At 45.5% G+C, this 23,058-nt stretch overlaps 2 protein-coding genes across 2 annotated transcripts in view; one reads left to right on the top strand and one right to left on the bottom strand.

Annotated features, from left to right (window-relative positions):
• Positions 1-23,058, top strand: part of LOC135366666 (uncharacterized) — an 83,002-nt gene that overhangs the window by 25,723 nt on the left and 34,221 nt on the right. The window lies entirely within an intron of this gene.
• Positions 1-23,058, bottom strand: part of LOC135366064 (uncharacterized) — a 43,163-nt gene that overhangs the window by 16,162 nt on the left and 3,943 nt on the right. The window lies entirely within an intron of this gene.

Raw genomic sequence — 23,058 nt, 5'->3', positions numbered from 1 at the left:
GAGTCAGCCAATCAGGACTGTGTTTTCAACGGCCGTAGCCAACCGCGAACGTGCTTTCAGCGGTCGTGGCCATGAGGGCGAGTCACCGTCAGCCATATAGCCACTGTCGTCTGCGAGCAGTGAACGTCCCCGCGTACAATATGGGAAAACTTTAAAACAACGATCGCGGTAGCAGATGAATTCTTGCTTTATGTGACCACGTATAGACGACCCTCTGTTTACAAACATGTGACATCGGGACAAGACCGGTTCGAGGGTATATTTTGCTGTGATGGGCAAGAAGCTGGAAAAGCGCGTCGCCTGATAAAGCTGATAGTAGCCACCAGCATGCTTTGCGCGTCGTCGTTACGTAATCAATGACGTAGGGGTGCGGGTCGTCGATACAGCGAAGGGGAGAGAGGAGGCATTCGACAGGCCTTCTGTATCTAGGTGGCGTTGGTATGATGCCTGTGATGTATCCCCGTGTTTTCCCGAGTCACGTGGCTCAAAGGCTGCGCGTGACGTCATGCGCATGAGACCCATTTCACGCCTTCAGAATCCTTCCGTATGCTTCAAACTGTGTTCTCTCAACATGTTGTTTCTCCATGTGACTGGGAAGTGTCATAAAAGTAATTTCCAATTCGGACCAAGTAATACGACATGGGAGCGCCGCTCGTATACCCACGCGTCCGACAGCGTTGCTTCTCCGGAAGGCGATTTCCGTTCTCCTCGATCGCTTCAGCTGCTGGCAAGTCTTGCAACGTCGGGTGGAGAGCGGCGATGCGCGCTCCCGGTGATGTCACCTATAACCCTGGAGAACCCGAAGCATGAGTCTCGCCGGTTCTTTCGCGGAAGCGCGCAACTTACTGAACTGACCCTTTTGGGCCGGAGGTGTGAGTCATAATACTGATCCAGTATTGCCTATGCCCAGCCAATATTGAGTCAAGCAGCACAATATTCCCAATATTGGCTGCATATCGGCAATGCTGGTCCAATAGTCAAACACTGGCACTTGGTCCAGTACACGGCAATACTGGTTCAATATACAGGTTCAAATGTTGCAGTTCAGCATTTGGACCGGTATTGCCGAAATCCAGCCGATATTGGGCCAATGTATTGTGCCACTTGGGCGCGTATTTTGACAAATATGAACAAGCAGTGAACAGTTCACGACTTTGATTAAACAGTTCAACAAGGTTCGACAAGTGAACGTGACCACACGCAGTTGAACAGAATTCATTTCAAGCGACAAAGTTGCACGACCAACAAGGGCTGCATCAAGCATCCAATCTTCGAGCCTTCGTCGAGTTCGTGATCAACCGATACCACTGACACAGAAAACGAGGAGCCTCCACGAAACTTGAAAAGTTCCTGCTCGTCGGAGAGTAACGAGTTCAACAGCCGGTCTCAATCACTCCGATATACCCTCCCCATCACGAAACCGCTCGAAGCCACAGCTGCTGGCAGTCTTCTAACGTCGGGTGGAGAGCGGAGACGCGCGCTGCCGTTGGAGACAGGCGTCAATGCTGCCGGTGACGTCACCTATAATCTTGGAGAGTCCAAAGCACAGGTTTCGCGGGTTCTTTAGAAAATTCGCGGAAGCGCCCTCTTGGGTCCGGAGGTTTGAGTCCTCGTGCGAAACAAAATCAATGTTTCAGTTCCGTAAGTCACAGTTTTAAGTACGTTAACATCCCGTTCGCGGCCGGCTGCTTCATAAGATAGGAAAATCGGTGTCTCCCAAGTGCTCAGGGTCTGTTGCCGTCGACGACACAGGGTCACACCCTGTCGCCCGGAGCACTGGATAGCCATCCATTTCGTATTTTGGCAGTTTTGGACGCTTATCCCTCACCCCGTAGGCGGCGTTCTCGAGATGACCCCGAGAGCCCTTTCTTCGTGATATTGGGACGGGCAGCGTATTTTGATTCTTTTGGTTTCCTTAACTTCTGGCAGTCAGTTTACCTGCAGAGTAATCTTTCTAGCATTTGGACCAGTATTGCCGATATCCATCCAATATTGTGCCAATATATTGTGCTGGCTGGGCGCGTATCTTGACAAATATGAACAAGCAGCGAACAGTTCACGACTTTGAATAATCAGTTCAACAAAGTTCGACAAGTCAACGTGACCACACGGAATTCCTTTTTAGCGACAAAGTTGCACGACCGACAAGGGCTGCATCGAGCATCCAATCTTCGCGCCTTCGTCGAGTTCGAGATCAACCGATACCACTGACACAGAAAACGAGGAGCCTAGCTCCACGAAACTTGAAGAGTTCCCACTCGTCGGAGAGCAACGAGTTCAACAGCCGGTCTCGATCACTCCCGATGTACCCTCCCGCATCACGAAACCGCTCGAAGCTGCAAGTCCTCCCCGACGCAAGGTCATCGCGGCTGAGAGTTCACGTTTCACACTTTCGTGGCACGATGTGTAAGTACTCTTCGAAAGAGGACCCCATGCACTTTCACTCGTGCCCATCTGCAACAGGGCACTTCACGGAGCCAGCCTGTTGAGCTTCTTCGCTATCTCCTCACGCGCTGTCCGCTTTCTATTTGACCTTTGGCCGGTGCGATGATTTTAAGAGGCTTGGAAACGAAGCCTAAGCAGTGGTTTATTTTACTTTTTTATTTATTTTTTTTTTTTGCGTGAAAGGTCATCGAGTGCAATGTGAAGCGGAGGGCGGAATTTCACCTTTGGATAACGGATAGTTGCTGGCTCTTGATGATGACTGGCTGGGCCTCCGTGGGAGCGTGGAGACTGTTGATGTACATGAAGACTTGAGATGGAAGATATATAATGGGACGAGGAAGTAGAAATATTTCCTTCTCATTACTTGGCTGTTTACGTGGTACAGCTTGGGACAAAAGTTTACGGAACACGGGGTTGTGACATTTCTCCATTTGAGCGACACCCTAGCAGCAAACAGAGGTGGACGCACACATTGAGAGATGGACAGAATAGCCAAACACCCGTTTCTTATTCGATATCTTCTTGATATGTAGCAGGGGGCCACTCCCATGAAGAAATACGCCAGTGCCGTGTTCCGTAAACTTTTGTCCCAAGTTGTACGAGGGCGAGCCATGGAACGCTTGGGTCTGAACGGGTATGGAAGGAAGGGAACTGCTTCTGAATGATATGTCAAACGCCAGGTATATACGATGGTCAACGATTGACCCTCGAGTACGCTCTAAGAAGAAAAAAAAAAGAGTAAAATGAGGAGTAATTGCAGCTCCTAGTCCCCTAGACTGCAATTACTCCTCATTTTAGTCCCCTAACTCAGAAATTTACTCCCCAGGACTACAAATAGTCACTCAACTTCGCAGATGGTCTCCTGAATGCAATAGTCTACGCAAATATGTGCTCTTCGTGAATTCGAATTGTTCCAGTCACACAAAGGAAAAAAGTAGTTAGAGGTTCTTTCTCCTGGAATTGTGCCCTACGCATGTCGCAAGATTTTGTCTCACTCGACATATCACGGTTGACGGTTTAATTCATAGTATTTTCATTCATGCACACGAATTATGTACGTGAAATTGTTAGAACATAGCGTGAAACGCAGTCCCAACTCTGTGACATTCATTTACTCCCGTGCATTTACTCTCCAAAGGGAGTAATTTTTGTGGCAATGCATTTAGTACCAAAAGGACTAAAATTACTTCTTTTTTTTTTTCTTATAGAGAATGTACCTGGCGTTTGACATACATTCAGCGGCGAAGTTCCCCTCCTTCCATAACCATGTAGACCCGTCAACTAGAGTCAACCGATCTGTGAAATCGAAAGCAGAAACAGAAAGCTGACCTTTAAATGTAAGATGTACCACACGGGCAGAACAAATGACATTATCTCCGAATGGCATTATTCACGAAGGTCGCGCCACACGTCAGTTCGTAATCACATTAAACGCCATGGTGTCGATGCCGTTCCTTCGGCTCAGTCACGCGTTCTTTTGCTTTTGTCGGTGTTTCTTTTTCTTTTCTTTTCTTTTTAATATAAACTTCAGCTTTACCTTCACCAAAGAATAGTACTCGTGTCACCTCAAATTATGAAATAATATTGTCCTGCACGGTACAAAGTGGTTTTGTGCAAAAATAAAATTGTTACTCTGCGCAGACAATGGGGGCCAGATCAGACACTTCATCGGCGAATGAAGTTGTGTCGATCTCATTAAGCAGAAACTGTCATTCAGACAAATGCCATTATATATATATATTATATCCGTGTGGCGCCGCATGTCATTTTTCGTGCCCGTGCGTCAGGGGTATGTGATACTGCGTTAATCACCAACCAGTACGTCGCTCAGAAAGCCCTGATGGACACACTCCACGCTTCTTTCTTGTTGTTTGTTTGTTTTTTCAGCTTTAAGGTGCTGAAACTATTCGCAATAGACCTTGTATCGCCAACTGTAGGATGGGACCTTAGAGTATTGCCAAATGTATTGCCCACCTGTGGCACGCAAGGGCCCATGGGAACTCAGAGTGTGTATTGTCATCAAGCAAGATAACTTGTATTGCCAACTGTAGCCAAGCAAGATAACTTAGCCCATGGGAACTCAGAGCGTCTTACAGCATTACGAGATACCGTACACCAGACAAAGTTCATTTGATTACAGTAGACTAGAAGCGGAGGTAGAAGAACAACAACATTCCCGGTGTGCGCAGCAGCAGCGTCAGCCGAGGTCACGTGGCCGAGGTAAACCATTCCATAACCGAAGCAGACGACAGAGCAGTGTCCCCAAACTTCCCATGATGCTTTGCGCCGCGCGCTGGTGGCGCGCGCATTTTTTTAAAAATCGTCTATTCTTGCTGAATTCTCGTTATTTTCCCACAACTTTGTTTGCAGAACACTTCGAACACTTTTCTTTGTCGCCCACTCACATGTCCGAAGGTCTTTCTTGAGAACATTGGGCAACTATGCCATGTGAGAGGAACATCCGCCAAATAATCACGATAGAAAGCGGGCCAGTGAAAGTGAACGTGACGGAGATTCCTCTGTGAAGAGAGGGTGCTTGTGCGTATCTAACTGTAACCGTTCCGACCGGCTGCGTCCGGCGCTTTTCAGAAGTCGCCGACAGCGCGTCTTGTAAAAGAACCGGCGTATTACCAGAGAGGCAACGTCCTGGTATACGCCTGGTAGTTTGTACTGTGCGCACGGCGTCCATGAGACTGGCCAAATAGTAGTGTTTCTTTTTTTTTTTTTTTTCTTGTGCGGGAGTCGAACCTATAGTATTGACAGTAATAACAGAGGACGCGTGGGAGAGAGGGAGGACCGTCCAGTTTTTCTTTTTTTCCTGGATTGATGATAGTAGTTAGGATCAATACGGGATGATTGTCTTGATCTGTTCCAGTAACAACACGTTTGCGCCGAAGCGGCTCTATGGTATAGGAACGGGATTTCCTGGATGTGCTGGCGGTGGTGGGTGGATGTGCTGCGGTTTGTAATTTATCCTATACCTGCCGCTGTGGCACGCAATTGTGAAACTGTATTATGTGTATGCGCGCGTGTTTTTCAATTTTACGTGCTACGTGATATATGTGTGTACTTCTTGTACCCATTCATGAAGTACTGGAGTGTGGAAGGATGTCTTTTTTTTTAATTCTAGCATGTGATTGTGGTATTTGTTTTCAGGCGTTCATAAGACACCGTATACTTAAGGTACCCATATATGGTACTGCAAATGTATTCGAAATACGATAGCGCCACCATGTGCCATCAGCAGGGGAGCGCACTTTCTGCCGCAGCGTAGTGTCAGTGAGTGAGTGAGTGAGCACGTGTGCTTCCGCCCATGTTCACTTACCTGTGTCTGTAACTTTTTTGTGTCACTTTTTTGAAGAGTAGTAAGCCAAATATTGGCTGACCTCTCTCTGGACACACTTAAAAAGAAGCAGAAGCAGAGTTAGAATGGTAGATTACATTATCCTGCGCAAGGAGGGAGCGTGACCTCACTGTGTCCAGTCATCCTATCCACGGCGCAGTAATATTTTGAGAGCTGACGGACTAGATTTCTTCTCCTTCTTAGGTTGAACACGACTATAACATGAGTCTTTTTATGCTGTTGTGTTATGTCATGCAGCGCCCAACACGGGTAAAAATTAACCATCGTTCGCTAGATTACCCCCTGCACGTTGAATTATAAATCAACACTATACTGCACCGCGTCCCTGATTTCACGTTAAGCATTGCGTAATACAAAATTAGCGTAACGTCATTTCTAGTATCCTCGAAGGTTGTGCATGCTGAATCCAATGCACGCTTACTATCCGAATTTGCACACCTAATTAAAGGGACGAGCTTCCTTCATAATTAACCAAACACGTTTGGCAGGAAATGAGGTGCCCTTCTTTCTTCGTCCATCCCTGACGGCGATCGAACGCACGAGCATATATTCCACGTCCGTGAGAGCATCTAGTAGTAAACAATGGAGCCCAGATAACCGATTGACTCCGCGGAGGAATAAAGAATGTAATGAGAGGAAGGTGTTGTCCTTGAAGGTATCATCCCCCATATTGAAGATGCAGCTGGAGATGATCATTCAGCTAGCCAAGCATGCCACGAGGAAGGCCGTCTCTCCGATTCTCCCACGTTTTTCTGTTCGAGGTCGTTCGTAAAATGCTTTCACTGTTTACAATGAAGATGTTACTTAATTGAGGGAAGTGCTTTGTACCGGGTCCATGCGCATTCGTGTAGTTTCGTATTGGCTTGTGCGTTCTTTCCCAGGTAGGTTGTCTCCAAATTTTTTTTTATTGATGATTTTGTGCAATTAAACGCCAGCTCGTCGTCGTCGTCATCCTTGTGTCTTTAGTTTATGCTACATGGTCTCTCATGCAAGTGAGGAGCTCTATACCACAGCTAGTTCTAGTTTCTTTTAGCTAGTTCATTCTTATCATTGCAATGGCGCATTATGACCGTAGTTGTCAATGCGCCAGAAAAACCCGAATCATCATCATCATCATCATCTATACCACAGGTCATGGCACGAGTTAAAAAAAAATAAATGTGGTGTGGAGCGAGCAGAAGGGGAGGAGAATGTACTCATATGACCGATTACCTTTTTTTTTCTTGGTTCTGGTTTTGGGAGGAGCTCGATATTCCCGGTCGCGAAATCCCCGGTCTCGAAATTCCCGTTCTTGTAACAAGGAGAATCAAGGAGAATGCTGGAATGCTCTAAGATGATATGCCGTGTTTTAAAAGCACGACGACACTATTTAACCACTCAAATTCGGTGTCCGCTCATTTCATCGAACGCCGTTACGTCGAACTCCGTTTTATCGAACGCCATTTCATCGAACGCCATTTTCATCGAACGCCATTTTCATCGAACGCCTTTTCGTCGAACGCCTTTTCGTCGATCGCCGTTTCATCGACGCCTGACCCCTCGAACTCACGTGTTTTCCATGTCTGTCCAAGTCGAAGTAGCGAACGAAAGCCACATTTTAGCTTCCGTTAGGCTTAGCAGGGCGGACACTACGGAGCGCAGCATGTTGGTTCGTTTATTATTAGTTTAGCCCAAGTTCGGTGTTTGCATTCGTATGTCCAGGTTAGTCTCAGTTCATTAGGATGGCTGAGTATATGCCTGTTAGTACATAGCTATACGAAGAACCTGGACCTATAAGGACAACGGCCTGGTCACATGACAAACCTGTATAAAAGCAGAGGCCTTGACAAGTAAATAACTAACTTGTTGTAGCGGAGCAGCCGGTCCCGCGTACGCGAATTCTTTCTGCCCGTTGTCCTTAACAGCTCCAGGTTCCTCGTATAGTCTCAGTTCGCCTTTTGGCAGTTTCCCGCGCGCGACTGTGCGTTTTATGGTCAGATAACATTTATTTACAGTAGTTTATTTTGCAACGGGGATTCCGATCACTTTGTTCTCGCAACTGCTATCGTGAACGCCGTACAATATACTAGAGTTCCGGCGTGATTGGCTCTTTAATATCATAACAGCCCCTGAAAAAGCTAAGCGAAATTCCTGTATAGTCAGTACCTATATAGGACTGAGACCTATTACTGTTCCAAAGGTGTCTGCATCAACTGATACGCACTGACCACGTCTACCGTGTTCTGATAATTAAAAAAAATTAAAAATCCCCATATATATAATTTCAGGCATTGAAGAAAAGCGGAAGTTACTGAGAGAACGCGTGTGCTTTTTTTTTTTTTTTTTTTTGTTTCGGCACGACACTCTCGCTTACCCTTTCGCAATTCCCATATGACAGGAAGTGTACAGTTCGATATAGCGAACGTTTCGATATAAGAGATTCCCACGTACGTAAAGTATAGCGGGAACACACTTCTTGTGGGTGCGTTGGGGGAGAGTGCGAAGGGTCGGTTGTGCGTCAACTGTGCGGTGGCGTGTTTTTGTACACATGTAGGCTGCAGGCAATAGCATTGGAACTGGGACTTCCGCCTGCATAAGTATACTTGTTGTTGCCACCTCATTGAACTTGTTCGCTTCCTGATTGAGTGTGGCTCGATCGTGTTCAGTCCGGATCGTGGGAAATAAAACACCTTCGCGTATAGACTGCGATGATTGGATGGTAATTCCGGTTATGAAATCAGGATTTGGGGGCAAATGGTTGATGACATTTTTCCTCGAGTTTGACGAATAGTTACAAGGAGACACACAATGAAGGGACATGATGACAGAAGACTAAAAACCAGCAAATGAGGGTTATAGGCTGTGATGTTGTGGACAATTTATTTTGAAAGATTTATGCTTCGATAAGGGTTTTACACGAAATAAGTTTGTCCAGTTTTTGTCCGTGCACTCTTAAAAATGAACTTCACCGCATAGCACGCTCCTAGCCAACCATTATCTCGAATAATATCGTTATCTGCCCTGATTTGTTGAAAACGGGGGGCGTACGCCTTTTCTGTGACAATTATGAACAGCATAAGTGTCACAGAAATGGCGTACGCCTCCCGTTTTCAACAAATCAGTGTAGATAGCGATATCATTCAAGATGATGGTTGGCTAGGAGCGTGCTATGCGGTGAAGCTCATTTTTAAGAGTGTGGTGTTAGTTCAGGTGTACCAATCTTGTGTGCATTTAGTTTTGGATATATGTCACTGCTAGCTGAGCTGAGCATCTTCGAGGATGTGCCCTCGTCAAGCAACAGTTGCGCCGCTTTCTGGTCGCTTCCAGTGTTATGCACCGCAAAAAAAAAAAAAGAAAAAAAGAAAAGATAATGACGAATTGATTGATTGATTGACTGATTGAAATGTTGTGAGGAATTTTATTAAAATTTACGAGTACACGTACACACGCACTACATGCCATTGAAAAATATAACTAAAGACGAACTGATTGATTTATTGATAATTGAGACATACGGGCATTTTCTTGTATCTTTTCGAATTCTGATGTTCGGTAACATGAGATATTCATTCCTTTTCGAATACCCACACTTAAAAATGAACTTCACCGTATAGCAATCTCCTAGCCAACCATAATCTCGAATGATATCGTTATCTGACGTTGATTTGTTGAAAGCAGGGGGCGTACGCCTTTCTTGTGACACTTATGCTGTTCATAACTGTCACGAAAGAGGCGAACGCCTCCCGTTTTCAACAAATCCGAGCAGATAACGATATCATTCGAGATGATGGTTGGCTCGGAGCGTGCCATGCAGCGAAGTTCATTTCTAAGAGTGCAGAAGCTGCTTGTTCCAAAACAATCCTACATTTCCCAAACGTTATTTTCTAGACGCGTTCACACACTCTTAAAAATGAACTTCACCGCATAGCACGCTCCTAGTCAACCATCATCTCGAATGATATCGTTATCTGCCCTGATTTGTTGAAAACAGGCGTACGCCTTTTTTGTGACACTTATGTTGTTCATAATTGTCACAAAAAAGGCGTACGCCTCCCATTTTCAACAAATCCGGGCAGATAACGATATCATTCGAGATGATGGTTGACTAGGAGCGTGCTATGCGGTGAAGTTCATTTTTAAGAGTGCAGTGTGACTCTCGTCCGTTATTGACATATCAACCAGCGGCACAAAAGAAAGTCGCATTGGGATCGGCATCCTTCTATCGCTACAGATCTGCGTTGTACCGCATAATCGTTCTCGACTCTCCGGCCTATTCCTGTGGCGTGGAACCCGGGGGCATTTTTTTTATCTTGTTCACGTTCGTTTTGTATGATTTCCTGTTCTTTTTTTCTGCGGGCGTCTGGCGCGCAGACCACCCAATGGGCGCCCAAACGTCCAAAGTAGGCTGCGATGCGAAAGCAGACGACGAAACCTAAAAACGAAACGATTGCAGACGACAATGACGACCACCCGCAACCAAAATGGCGGCGACGTGGTGTGCGTGCTGGAGAGTTAGAAGGCATTCGCTATTCATTTTCTGTTTCGGTTCCTTTGGTCTAAATGCGGGTGTGAAGTGAGCTAGGTGAAAGAATTGCTTGTTTCGTCTGGAAAGTGCACGGATGTGTGCAGAAAAAAAAAAAAATGCTAGGATTCAAGTGCATACATTGTAAACGCCCTACGGCGGTACAATATTGAGCTCCGTGTCTTATCTCTCCAGAACTCATCGACCTAATCGATTCAATCAATCAACGTAATCAGAAGAGACTTCCTCTAGTCGCATATGAACAAGAGTAGAGAATGAGCAAGTGAAATACGTATCATTTTTGAATGATTTATGCTTCGATAAGGGTTTTACACGAAATAAGTTTGCCCAGTTTTTGCCCGTGGTGTTATTCCGTGTCCTGATAATGAAAAAAAAACACACACACACATTAAAAATCCCCGTATATTGTTTCAGGCATTGAAGAAAAGCGGAAGTTATTGAGAGAACGTGTGTGCTTTTTTTTTCGGTCCGACTCTCTCGCTTACCCTTTCGCAATTCCCATATGACAGGAAGTGTACAGTATAACTGTAATCGGACACAGTATAATAATCAGACAACATAATCAGAACAGTATAATCGGACAGAGCAAGTGAAATACGTAGCAGTAAACACACGCACACACACACGCACGCACACACGCACGCACATAGAAATGAACTTCACCGCATAGCACGCCCCTAGCCAACCGTTATCTCGAATGATATCGTTATCTGCCTGATTAGTTGAAAACGGGAGATGGACGCCTTTTTTGTGACACTTATGCCGTTCATAAGTGTCACAAAAAAGGCGTACGCCTCCTGTTTTCAACAAATCAGGGCAGATAACGATATCATTCGAAATGATGGTTGGCTAGGAGCGTGCTATGCGGTGAAGTTCATTTTTAAGTGTGTATGTGTCATCAACAATTATTTTAAAAAATCAATAATACAAAGTTTGGTGAACGAATTTCAACGACGTGAATCAGTTTCTGGCTTTCAGTTGTTTACCGAATGTTGATATACGGTCCGGCGGAAACGAGCGACCACCGATAACTATATATGGCGAGAACGGTCAGCGAAGAACCTGAAGGTTCCTGAAGACCGTGAAGAAGGTTCCTTGGAAGGTCTGGGAAAACGGCGTGCGAGAGAACGTGCTATGCCATCCGAATCGCTTTCTGCTGAAGAAAACAACCTTCCCCTCCGCTTTATAAGTTGCGCAACGCACAGACCGAACGTTTATGTCTTCTTCGGTGTACGGTTTCGATCCATAAATCACGTGGGGGCGAGCATCTCTAACGTAAACTTTTCCTGCCTTCCAATCCCCGTGTTGTTCCCACGTACACAGTGTCGGCTTACGCCTCAGTGTTCGGTTCTCTTTTTTTTATATTATTATTATTACTAGGTTCGGCTTCAATTGCAATAAACGTATTCCGTTCTATATTGGCAGCGAGACACATAATAAAATCGTTAAAACAGTGCTAAAGACTATAAAAGACGACACAGGACGAACGCACTGCAATATATCCACGGATCCGCATTATCATGGTTTGCGGATAGAAACATGACGTCCTGAAATCCGCGCGCATGAAGTGCGGATCAAACCACGCACCTCTGAAGTGCGCGCCGATAACGCATTTTATCCGCAAATAAGCATTAGTGTCTGTGTCGAGCACGAAATGAATCCAATGAATAAAATCAATCAAAATCAAATGAATCCATATTGTTTCATATATAGTGAGCCCTAATTAATTCATCCTGCAGTTGCCAGTCCCGCGCGAGTGCTTTGGTACTAACATCTCCACTTTTCTTCTTTTTCTGTCAATCAATCAATCAATCAATCGATCGATCGATCGGTCAAATGAATAAAAAATGCATAATTTGTAGTGTTGTACCTTGAACTGTATTTCATTGGATTCTCGTGGTTCTTTCCCTACAGTGACCGTTGATGCTCAGTATCTGCACGGGTACGGGTGCGGTTAGTGTGAATGTTATCCGTGCTCATCCCGATCTACTCATAACAGTCATATCGAGCACGATATCAGGAGCCGTCGCTATTACGAACAGCAGCTGTTCTGAGGCTGTTCTTGTAAACATCGTCCTCATCGTAGCCAGCGAACGGAAAAACAACTTGGTCCCAAATTAAAGTTGGCCATTTTGTTTTTGTTCCTCAGGACAACGATCGAGGACGGTGCACAAAATAAGAACAGACCCTGTCCGAAATACCGGCGACTTCCGATCTTAGCCCCTTTGCTTTGGTCCATTGCTTCGTGGCATTTCGACGGGCCAAGTGAACAAATTCCAAGAAAACAGCGAAAAAAAAATATAGCAGCTGACGTCCAGGAAACGTCCCACTGCCACCCATCTTGCCGTCACCTCATCAGCAAACCGCAACTACCGGTTACGTATACGGGGATACGTCGTATATATATGTTAGTTCACGGATCCGGAACCGGAAAAAGAAAGACCGGGCCTGTCTTTCTCGGCTGCATGGCGTCCTCAACGATTATGCAGCCCCTCCTCCACCACTGAATGTAATTCAGAAACCCTCCTGGGGCGCAGGTCACATTGATGCGCGTTCCGCGGTACAGCCGAAAAGGAACCCCCTCCGTCCGTTTCGGCATCTTTATATACGTTGTACCGTTGGCAACCCAGTCACACCGGTTTGAAAATGTCCGAGCTATCTGAGATATGAGCGTGTATACTTCGTTGCCCTCCTCTGGCTTCGTGTTGTTGCAAATGAATGTCCGTTGAGAGTGACTGGCGTGTGGGCACTTGGATGTGTGAATGGGACTTCGCGAAGGGTTTGGGGGCAACTCATAAAAGTATAAGCGTGAAATACGAAGAAATAAGAAGTGTCAACAGATGCATATGGAGCTGTATGCAAAGCTGGACAGGTTAATGTATTTTGGAAGCCAAGTTAATTGCTCGCACTGCTCAATTTTAAGAAGCATGGCACGTGGTACTGCGGTTCAACAGTATATGAGTACTAAAATGAAGATTTTGGGTTATTTTTAGTCCGTCCAACTCCAACTCCAAGATTTTGGGGATTGCACCTGCTCGAATTTCATTTCTCAAACAGTAACTGTAAAGCAATTTAAGTTACTTTAATTTGCTTACCTGTACGCATAACCCACACTCTTAAAAATGAACTTCACCGCATAGCACGCTCCTAGCCAACCATAATCTCGAATGGTATCGTTATCTGCCCTGATTTGTTGAAAACGGGAGGCGTACGCCTTTTTTGCGACACTTATGCTGTTCATAATTGTCACAAAAAAAAGCGTACGCTTGCCGTTTTCAACAAATCAGGGCAGATAACGATATCATTCGAGATTATGGTTGGCTAGGAGCGTGCTATGCGGTGAAGTTCATTTTTAAGAGTGCAGTGTCTACTTTGACAAGCTATAGTCGTGAACTAAGTTCTTTTGTCGAATTTACGCATCGCTCTAACAGAGTTTATACAAGTGCTTATATTCAACTTATGCAATTTAGTTACTTGGCATATTTTCATCGCTTCATTTATAATTGGCATATACATTGTTTCATGTCAGCGTCTACTTGCGTGGTGCTGCTCCATCACATTACAGTATACTAGCTCAATGAGCAATTATATTCCGGATTGCGTCTCATTACGGCCGAAGTCTCATTACGACCGTGGGGGCACTCCCACATCGGAGACACTTTGGGAAGCATACAACACAGCGATTGCTAATATGGTTGATGCTTCTTTTTTCTTCTTGGCCGTGATGAAACATCCTCGGCCGCAATGAGACTTTCGGCCGTAATGGGACTTCGGCCGTAATGAGATGTTACCACTCCGAGCCTCTGAACAAACGGCGCAGCACAAATCACTTTCCCGTTGATTTGAATACGTAGCGATTTTTCATGGTGCCAAGCAATATATCTTTCTGCAAGACAGATTGTTCCTCGCAGGAGCAGCTTATACGTTTATTGTGTTTTATTTTTGTACTCCTGCTCACGGAAGCCTCATTAAGGCACCCTGCCCACTCTATATCCCCGGTAATGAACCGGAACCAGATACCAATCCAATGCGTCTTTCATCATACGCTGAGGGGCGCGGCGTTTGATGAACTTTTTTTTTCTTCGTCTCTCTCTAAAGGCCAGAATTCGTTGTTCCCTCCTGGCTATTCTAAAGCGCGGACCTTCGTACTGGCGGAACGTTGGTTGAAATCGGCGGTGGAGGCAATAATACTCATATTTTCTATACAATAATGATCAGAAATCAGTATTACAATGCTAATACGTACTGAAAATTTATTTATATGTGTTATGGGGATGTGAACGGAAGGATGATCGTAGGTGCAATGCAGAGTGGAAGGTACAATGCTCAATGAAACTCTCGGTAAACTCTAAGGGTATAAGTTAAGGGAAAACCTGCAGCATCCACTCCCCTAGATTGCCCATGCACTCCCCATTTTAGTCGCCTGACCCTGGAATTTCCCCCTCGGTATTTTAAATAGTCCCTAATGGATGTGCTTGTGCCATAAAGCACCAAAACACCACCTAATGGATGTGGCAATGCATCAGCTTTCTACCAGCGGCATGGCTCGTTGGTGGTAGCCAAGGTAGTGCTGAAGAATGGGAGGTGGTGGGTTCGAGTCCTACCACCCGGCTGTGCTGTCTGAGGTTCTCCCTGGGTTTTCCGAAGATTTTCCAGACGAATGGCGGCACAGTTCCCCATGAAGTCTGTCCAGGACGCATACTAACCCCCTGTCCCCCACTTCTTCCTGCTGTCCTCTCTCCATTTATCCACATCTGTACGCCGCCCATAACACCCGTTGCTTCGCGGCGCTAACACAGAATAAAAAATAAACATCAGCTTCCGGAAAGGACTATACAGTGTTCCTGCAGGCCAGTACGTCGGAAACGAAGACAACAAGACGCTGCAAGGTACAGGTGGGCGTTACGTATCGGACGTTTGTGCTTAGGGTTAGGGTCCTGTCGGTGCTTGCATCAGCGAAGGCCGCCCATCAATGGCGCCAAGACATCCCGGAAGGATCCCTCCTCCACTCCGTAGATCCCAAACTGTCCTTCATAATGCCATCTACCCTTCGTCGGACCATTACGTCTACAGTGAACTTTCGTTAATGTGACCCCCGATAATCTGACATACTCGCTTTACGACCATACTCCTGGGGAACAATGCAGAGAAGCCTCTGCAAATCCCTCCCGTTAATATGACAATTCCGCATTATGACCAAAATTTTCGGGAATGACCATGGTCATAATAACGAGGTTTCACTGTATATCGTCCGTCGACTTCGTTTGAACGTCGCATGCACCCCATACTTTCGCCACAAGCTGGGTTATAGTAGCACAATGCTATGCCCTTGCTGTAATACTCCAAGTACTGCCAAGCACATTCTCATCGACTGTCAGAAGTATTTCACTGAGCGACGCGTCCTCCAGGGCAAACTTGAAGCCACTGGGACGCTCTCACTTGCCCTTCCTCAACTGCTTGGGCCTTCGGTCAATCCTGCGCATCAGCTACGACCTCTTCAAGCCCTCATCTCCTTCTTAGCAGCAACGGGGCTCCTGCGTGATCTCTGAACATTCATCTTCATCATCACTCACCATCTTCTCCCCATCAAGCAATGGGATAGGGTGCTGCCACAGCGGCGAAACATCCCACTACATCATCATTACTTATTTGTTGTTGTTGTTGTTGTTAGGGTTGCCAGATGGATGTAGTTACGTGGATAGTCCCGCGTCGAAAGTACCGAGAACAGCACTCGCCACAGACCTGGAAGTCATATTCGGCAAAGTCGGGGAAAACCCTCAACTTCACGCTTCTTGCAAACGCGCCGTGAAGAACTGCGTCGTTAAGAATGACCGCGTGGTAAATCACCACCTGGCGGACGAGCCAGCAGCGCAGGTCGGACATATAAAACAGCGTGAACTGCCCTGTCATTGGACAGAGACCGCAGAGCGCTAACGCATGCCCTCAGCACGGTCTTTTGGTGCTCTATAGACTAGGCTTCTTCATTCCAGGAGGAAGATAGTCTAGGTCACAGACGAAGCACATACGGACGGTGCCGGCATGGTGCTTCCGCGTGAAAGACAAGAAAAATTGTCGGTTGGTTGGAAAATTGTCTTCGCGGTGGAGGCATCCATTCCTTCTTAATACACGCACGCTCTTAACAATGAACTTCACCGCATTGCACGCTTCTATAGCCAACTATCATTTCGAATGACATCGTTCTCTCCCCTGATTTGCTGGAAACGGGAGACGTATACGCCATTTTTCTCCCACTTATGAACTGCATAGGTGTCACAAAAAAGGTGTACGTTTTCAAGAAATCAGGGGAAAGCACGATGTCATTCAAGATGATGGTTGGCTATAGGAGCATGCAATGCGGTGAAGTCCTTTTTTGCCATCACGCCATCGCCACCACCATTTTTAAGAGTGCAGTTACGCAGTTCTTGAAATTATGTGACCTTCTCGACACCCTCTGAAGCCTTCGTGTTTCTCAGCTACTATCCTATAAGGACAGAGTACATTGTGTAGTGCCTTAGGGCCATTGGCCGGTGTATTTGGTCTACGGTCATTTCGACTATACTGTCTCGTTAACGGGACACATTCATTAGTTGGACCGTGCTCGTTCTTTGTTACATGCGTCTTGGTCACCTCGGAGTTGCATTTGTTCTGTTTTCCTACGTTCTCACGTTCTGAAGTATCTTGTCCCGACTTTGTCGGGTCTCATATCTTCGTGTTTTTATTTTTCAATCAATTAACCAAGGCAGCGCGTGGCATTGCAATGAGGGCTTATTGCATCTTTGGCTGTAGTGTCGATCGCTGTTTGCCTGAACACCAGAAGCAGGTATATCCTCCCCGTGCGTGCTAATATGCATATTGCCCGGATGGCACAGAAGGAACAGGCTATATCTGACCTTCTTTTCTAACTGCTCCTCTCACGACTGTCGTGCATTGTCCGTACCCGTGCTTTTGTAGCACCCGACTTTTCTCAGTGCCTTATAGCTGGTACCGGTAACTGGTTTAAGGAGGTGTCGTATATAGACGTGCAATAAGTGGATCGAGGCGGTATAATAGGAACCAGATTGTGCATTTCATTGCGATAAATCGCAATTTACGCTGATTATATTATCATTAAACCTGAACCGAAACCAACAAAGATTCATAATCGCACGTGCCTACTACGCATGAAGACAAAAACAGGTGAACCATGCCATCTAGCGGGAGCATCGAGCCCTTCCCGTTCTGATGCAGAACATGCCGTGACACCACAGAAAAGTATCATCATCAGAACAACTTGGAGCGCTTGAATCGCATTTGAACCGGGGTAAACGTTTTGCTCGGAGCGAACCTTGTCATAAGATTGCAACAGGCTCTTCAAGACGTGTAAAAGCTGGTAATGGGCATTCGTAATGTCTTCCTGACTCTGCCGTATAAGTGTGACGAAAGCAAATGCGCATACGTACATGGTTGACATAAGTGGGAAAGGGTCAAAGTGATCGACCTGCATAGCCTGCGTCCGAAAGCATAATATAATACCTAATAGCTGACCCTATATCAGTCAACAGCGGTGGCGTTATTTCGATTGAGGCTCACGGAAATGTTGCGGATCTGCGCGTAGCGGTGCCGCAAAGAGGTTTTGAGTACGTAACGTCATGTAGCGGGCAATGGACAGCAGCTTGCAGACTGAGCAGCATAAGGCCGGTTTCACGCTACTGTATTTGTCGTCCGTTTGCTTCAAAAATAGAATATGAAGGCAATCGAGCTACACTCTTAAAAATGAACTTCACCGCATAGCACGCTCCTAGCCAACCATCATCTCGAATGATATCGTTATCTTCCCCGATTTGTTGAAAACGGGAGGCGTACGCCTTTGTTGTGACGCTTATGCTGTTCATAATTGTCACAAAAAAGGCGTACGCCCCCCGTTTTCAACAAATCAGGGAAGATGACGATATCATTCGAGGTAATGGTTGGCTAGGAGCGTGCTATGCGGTGAAGTTCATTTTTAGGAGTGTACGTCCAATGGGCCCGTTTCGTCTCCGTTATAAACACGGCCGAGAAAAACATTACAACAACTTTATTGTGAAATGATGAATGGGGAGTTTCATACAATGCTAATATGTACTGAAAATTTATTCACGTGTTATGTGAGTGTGAACGATGCATAGTTTGCAAAAAAAGAAAGAAAAACGTTAGTGTGAAATGGGCCTAAATGTTACTTCAATTCTAGGCAATTAATGTAAGGAGCAGTATGTGGGTCGAACTCTTTGTTTTCCTTAAAAAAATGCACTGCAAAAAGTTTATCACCGTCTTCATGTAGCTGTCTATAGCAGAAAACACTATATGAGACTCGCTACACTCTTAAAAATGAGTTTCACCACATAGCACATTCCTAGCCAACCATCATTCCGAATCACAACGTTCTCGTCCCTGATTTGTTGAAAACGTGGGGCGGAGCCTTTTTTGTGACACTTATGCTGTTCATAATTGTCACAAAAAAGGCGTAGGCTTCCCGTTTTCAACAAATTAGGGCAGATAACGATATCATTCGAGATAATGGTTGGCTAGAAGCGCGCTATGCGGTGAAGTTAATTTTTAAGAGTGTGGACCCCGCCATCTTGTCTTGTTCTTTTTTTTCCCCCCTTGCACTGGCCCAGTGTGCTTCTCGTTCGTGCTCTGTGCATTGCCGTAATCTCGATGGAATATATTATCGGTGTAAAGTTAGCTCTCTGGAGCGCAAAACGTTCCCGTTTTATACGCCCTTTTAGCGCAAGTATACAGGTGCGAAATATGGATATGTGTAAAATACTTAAACGGAATATGTATAAGGTTGTCTTTCTAAAGTGCTGAAAGTTTTCCGCGTTATATATTTTCAGTTTAAGTATATTGCACGTATTCCACACCGCTGCCCGCTCTAAAAAGTCGTTTCGACGGGAGAACCTTCTCGATATAACGTTCAACGGAACCACAAAACGGTGTTTAAAAACTGATACGTGGAAAAATACGGCAGTATGCCGAAGCGATTTAATTTCTTACGCTTTACGACTACTTTCACCAAACGTCGTCCCTTATTACAGTTACATCTTAGTTACTTTCACCAAAAGTGGTCACTTACTTCGGTTTTAAGTTAATTTTCAAGAAGAATACCTCGTCACTGCAACTAGTATGGTAGCGGGAAAAGTAACTTGTTATTGTAACTTGTTGATGAAAGACACTTGACACTTCATTATTTAATTCCCCGCCTCCCCACCAGCAATGGGGTAGAGTATTGCCCCTGGCGATGAGTCTCCCCATTCATCATCTCCTAATAAAGTTGTTGCTGTTGTTGATGATGATGAAAATTAAATCGTTGTTATAGCTAGCTTCTCAAAAAGCAACTGATGGTTTTTGTAACTGGTGTCTGAAAAAGTAACTCGCTACTGTAACCACTATAGTTGTGTTCAACTTAAGAAGGAAAAGAAATCTAGTCCGCCAGCTGCACCGCAGACAGGATGGCTGGACACAGAGAGGTCACGCTCGCTCCTCCGCCAGATAGTGTAATCCGTCGTACTCACTCTACGCCGCGTGGTGGCGCTGCAGTATTTCTCCTGGCGCCCTATTGCGACTCCTTATCTCCAACGGCGTACGTATAGTTGACGGACTAGATACTGAACTATAGTTACTGAGCAACTGGCTAGTTAGTGACAGCTTACTCGTAAAATAGTTACTACCGAAAGACTGCTCATATATCTGCCGCAAAACAAAACGTTATCCTTTCACTGCGGCGATAGTGAACAAAACTTGGGAAATGATTACCAGTTTAGAACGACCACAACCAAACACAATAGCCAACCTTTGTTGCGTCCATCGCAGGCCCCATTACGACCACAATGACCCTAGGGTCACGTGACTCTCTCCTGCCACACGGTAAGAAAAAGAAGGGTTGAAAAAAAAAAAAAAAGGCGCCCCCCTTGTGTTTGCGGAGGTGATTCACCAACCTCATTATAAGTTGTAGGAGTCGTTTCTCCTTCCCGCCCTCACTTCTTCTTCACGTGGTTGAGGTGTAGGACACCATAACCACGCAAGCGAAGAAGCGACGGCCTTGTGTCTTTCACCTTTTCTTCCGATGCGCCGTAAAACAAAATAAGCGAAACACAGGAAGGAGACACGAGAAAGAAAATATATGGGAAATGTTCCGGAGGAGAGAGCTTGGGTGAAGTGAAAGTAGACTTTCGCTCCTAAAAGGATGTCCTGTAAAGTGTGCGTGTGTGTGTGGGTCTGTGATTCCCACGACTTCAACTGTGTCTCTTGCGTCTGTGTGTTGTCTGGCTGGTTAGAAACAACAAAAAATAGATTATGACGATGACATGGGGCGTTTCACCCTCACGCTTTCTGTCTTTGACTGGGCTGCGCTTTGTGTACTATAGAGCAAATTGTGCAAGTTCCCACATTTGATTCAACGGAGGTGCAGTCTTTGCACTACACTCGAGTATTCGATTGGAAAAAGTGTCGCGGGATTGCAGCACGAGTTAACGAAAAATGCGGCACCTTCTCGGACGCTCCGTGCAACGTTACGTGCACCGTGGAGCAGACGACGTGAAGAGGCGTAGCTGTTGTTTTTGGCGATGTTTTATCATCGATCTGGAGCATATAAACTAACTGGCAATCAACTAACAAACTGGGGTACGACTTTTTCCGGCTGAACTCGGATCTCTCCCTTGATTCCAAACACATCATAATGACGTTCACTATTTAGTGGCCGTCTGAACGCGTGTCTGACGTAAATATTATTTTGAGTGCAGCGATAAATTATGCGAAGAGCACGTTTCATGTTACAACATGTTTGCACATATACTTGTGACTGTAACTCGCGAGGAATACATGTGTGCTTAATATGTGCACCTCTAACTGCGGGCTGCATGCTGAGCAAAAGGACAAAAAAAAGAACCGGTATCACCTAAACGTGTCACTACACTCTTAAAAATGAACTTCACCGCATAGCACGCTCCTAGCCAACCATAATCTCGAATGATATCGTTATCTGCCCTGATTTGTTAAAAAGGGGAGGTGTACGCCTTTTTTGTGACACTTATGCTGTTCACAATTGTCACAAAAAAGGCGTACGCCTCCCGTTTTCAACAAATCAGGGCAGATAACGATATCATTCGAGATTATGGTTGGCTAGGAGCGTTCTATGCGGCGAAGTTCATTTTTAAGAGTGTATCATCCGATTTCACCCTGAAATACAGATTTAAAAATAGTACCCCAGTTTACTCCCCGCCTCTCGGATTTAGCTCCGCAAATGTTACATTTCATAAAATTGCGTGCATGCCTCCTTCTGATACTCTTCGAAATTGTACTGGGATTGCATTGCACTTATACTATTATTGCCCGTAAGTCTTCAATTGTGCTATGTATCGCACACAGTTTCCAGACAGAGACATGAAACCGTAAAAGCGTATAATAAAAAACGAAAAAAGAAAAAGGAGGTTAGTAGAATGATACGGCTCGTTCAAATCCCGCACGTGACGAGCAGCCGTTTTTCCTCAAACGTTGACATTGTCGTTCCGTGCCTTGTTTTTAATCAGGGCATGACACTAAAATCCGTTGACGGGCATCTCTGGGTGCACACGTTGAACTAAGACACGGTATGCGTGTGTCCCAGCGGTCCACGCTAAATCGAAGCGATATCTACCGCATTTCGTCGCTGATATCGCTCGAATTTGCATTTGGTTCCGCGTTCTTCGCGTTGTATTTGGTTGCACAGGAAGTCGTTGCGCGCGTGCGTGCGTCTTTCCTGATAACGTAATCTTATTACGTAACAAAAATCAGTCGAGTATGCACCTTTTTACAGTCTCTTCTTCCCGTAATTAAATTTTGTGAAGGCAACTGCTCTGCGAGGCTGATAGGAAATAGGAAGTGTTGAGAAGGGGTCAGCCAATAGGCTGTAGCAGGCCGTGCCCCGCCACTCGAAAAGGTGTCCCCACACTCTTAAAAATGAACTTCACCACATAGCACGCTCCTAGCCAACCATCAACCCGAATGACAACGTTCTCGCCCTCGATTTGTTGAAAACGGGAGGAGGAGCCTATTTTGTGCCATTATGCACGGCACAAAATAGGCTCCTCCTCCCGTTTTCAACAAATCAGGAGCGAGAACGTTGTCATTCGGGATGGTGGTTGGCTAGGAGCGTGCTATGTGGTGAAGTTCATTTTTAAGAGTGCAGGGTGTGAAAAGGTGGTAACTTCTATAGTTACCTTTCTAGGAAGGTGTAACTTCTATAGTTACCACCTAGGTCAACGTAGCGTCTGATAAAAGGTGTAAAAGGGTGACAAAAGTAATTATCGTGTATCCAAATTGCTACAAAAAGGCGTACGCCCCCCTCGCTCAACGAGTCTGAAGCGGTAACCCTATCATTCGTACACTCTTAGAAATGAACTTCACCGCATAGCACGCTCCTAGCCAACCATCATCTCGAATGATATCGTTATCTGGCCTGATTTGTTGAAAATGGGAGGCGTATGCCTTTTTGTGACACTTATGCTGTTCATAATTGTCACAGAAAAGGCGTACGCCTCCCGTTTTCAACAAATCAGGGCAGATAACGATATCACTCGAGGTGATGGTTGGCTAGGAGCGTGCTATGAGGTGAAGTTCATTTTTAAGAGTGCAAGATAAAGAAACCTCAAACGAGAGTCCTAATCTCATTAAGCGAGAGAAAAATATATCGAAATTCAGTATATCTGACAATATTTCGTTGACATGGAGTCGC

The sequence above is a fragment of the Ornithodoros turicata genome, chromosome 8, assembly GCF_037126465.1.
Source record: "Ornithodoros turicata isolate Travis chromosome 8, ASM3712646v1, whole genome shotgun sequence".
In the NCBI taxonomy this organism is placed as follows: Eukaryota; Metazoa; Arthropoda; class Arachnida; order Ixodida; family Argasidae; genus Ornithodoros; species Ornithodoros turicata.
Note: the sequence above shows the minus strand (reverse complement) of the source record. Positions and strands in the feature narration are given on the sequence as shown.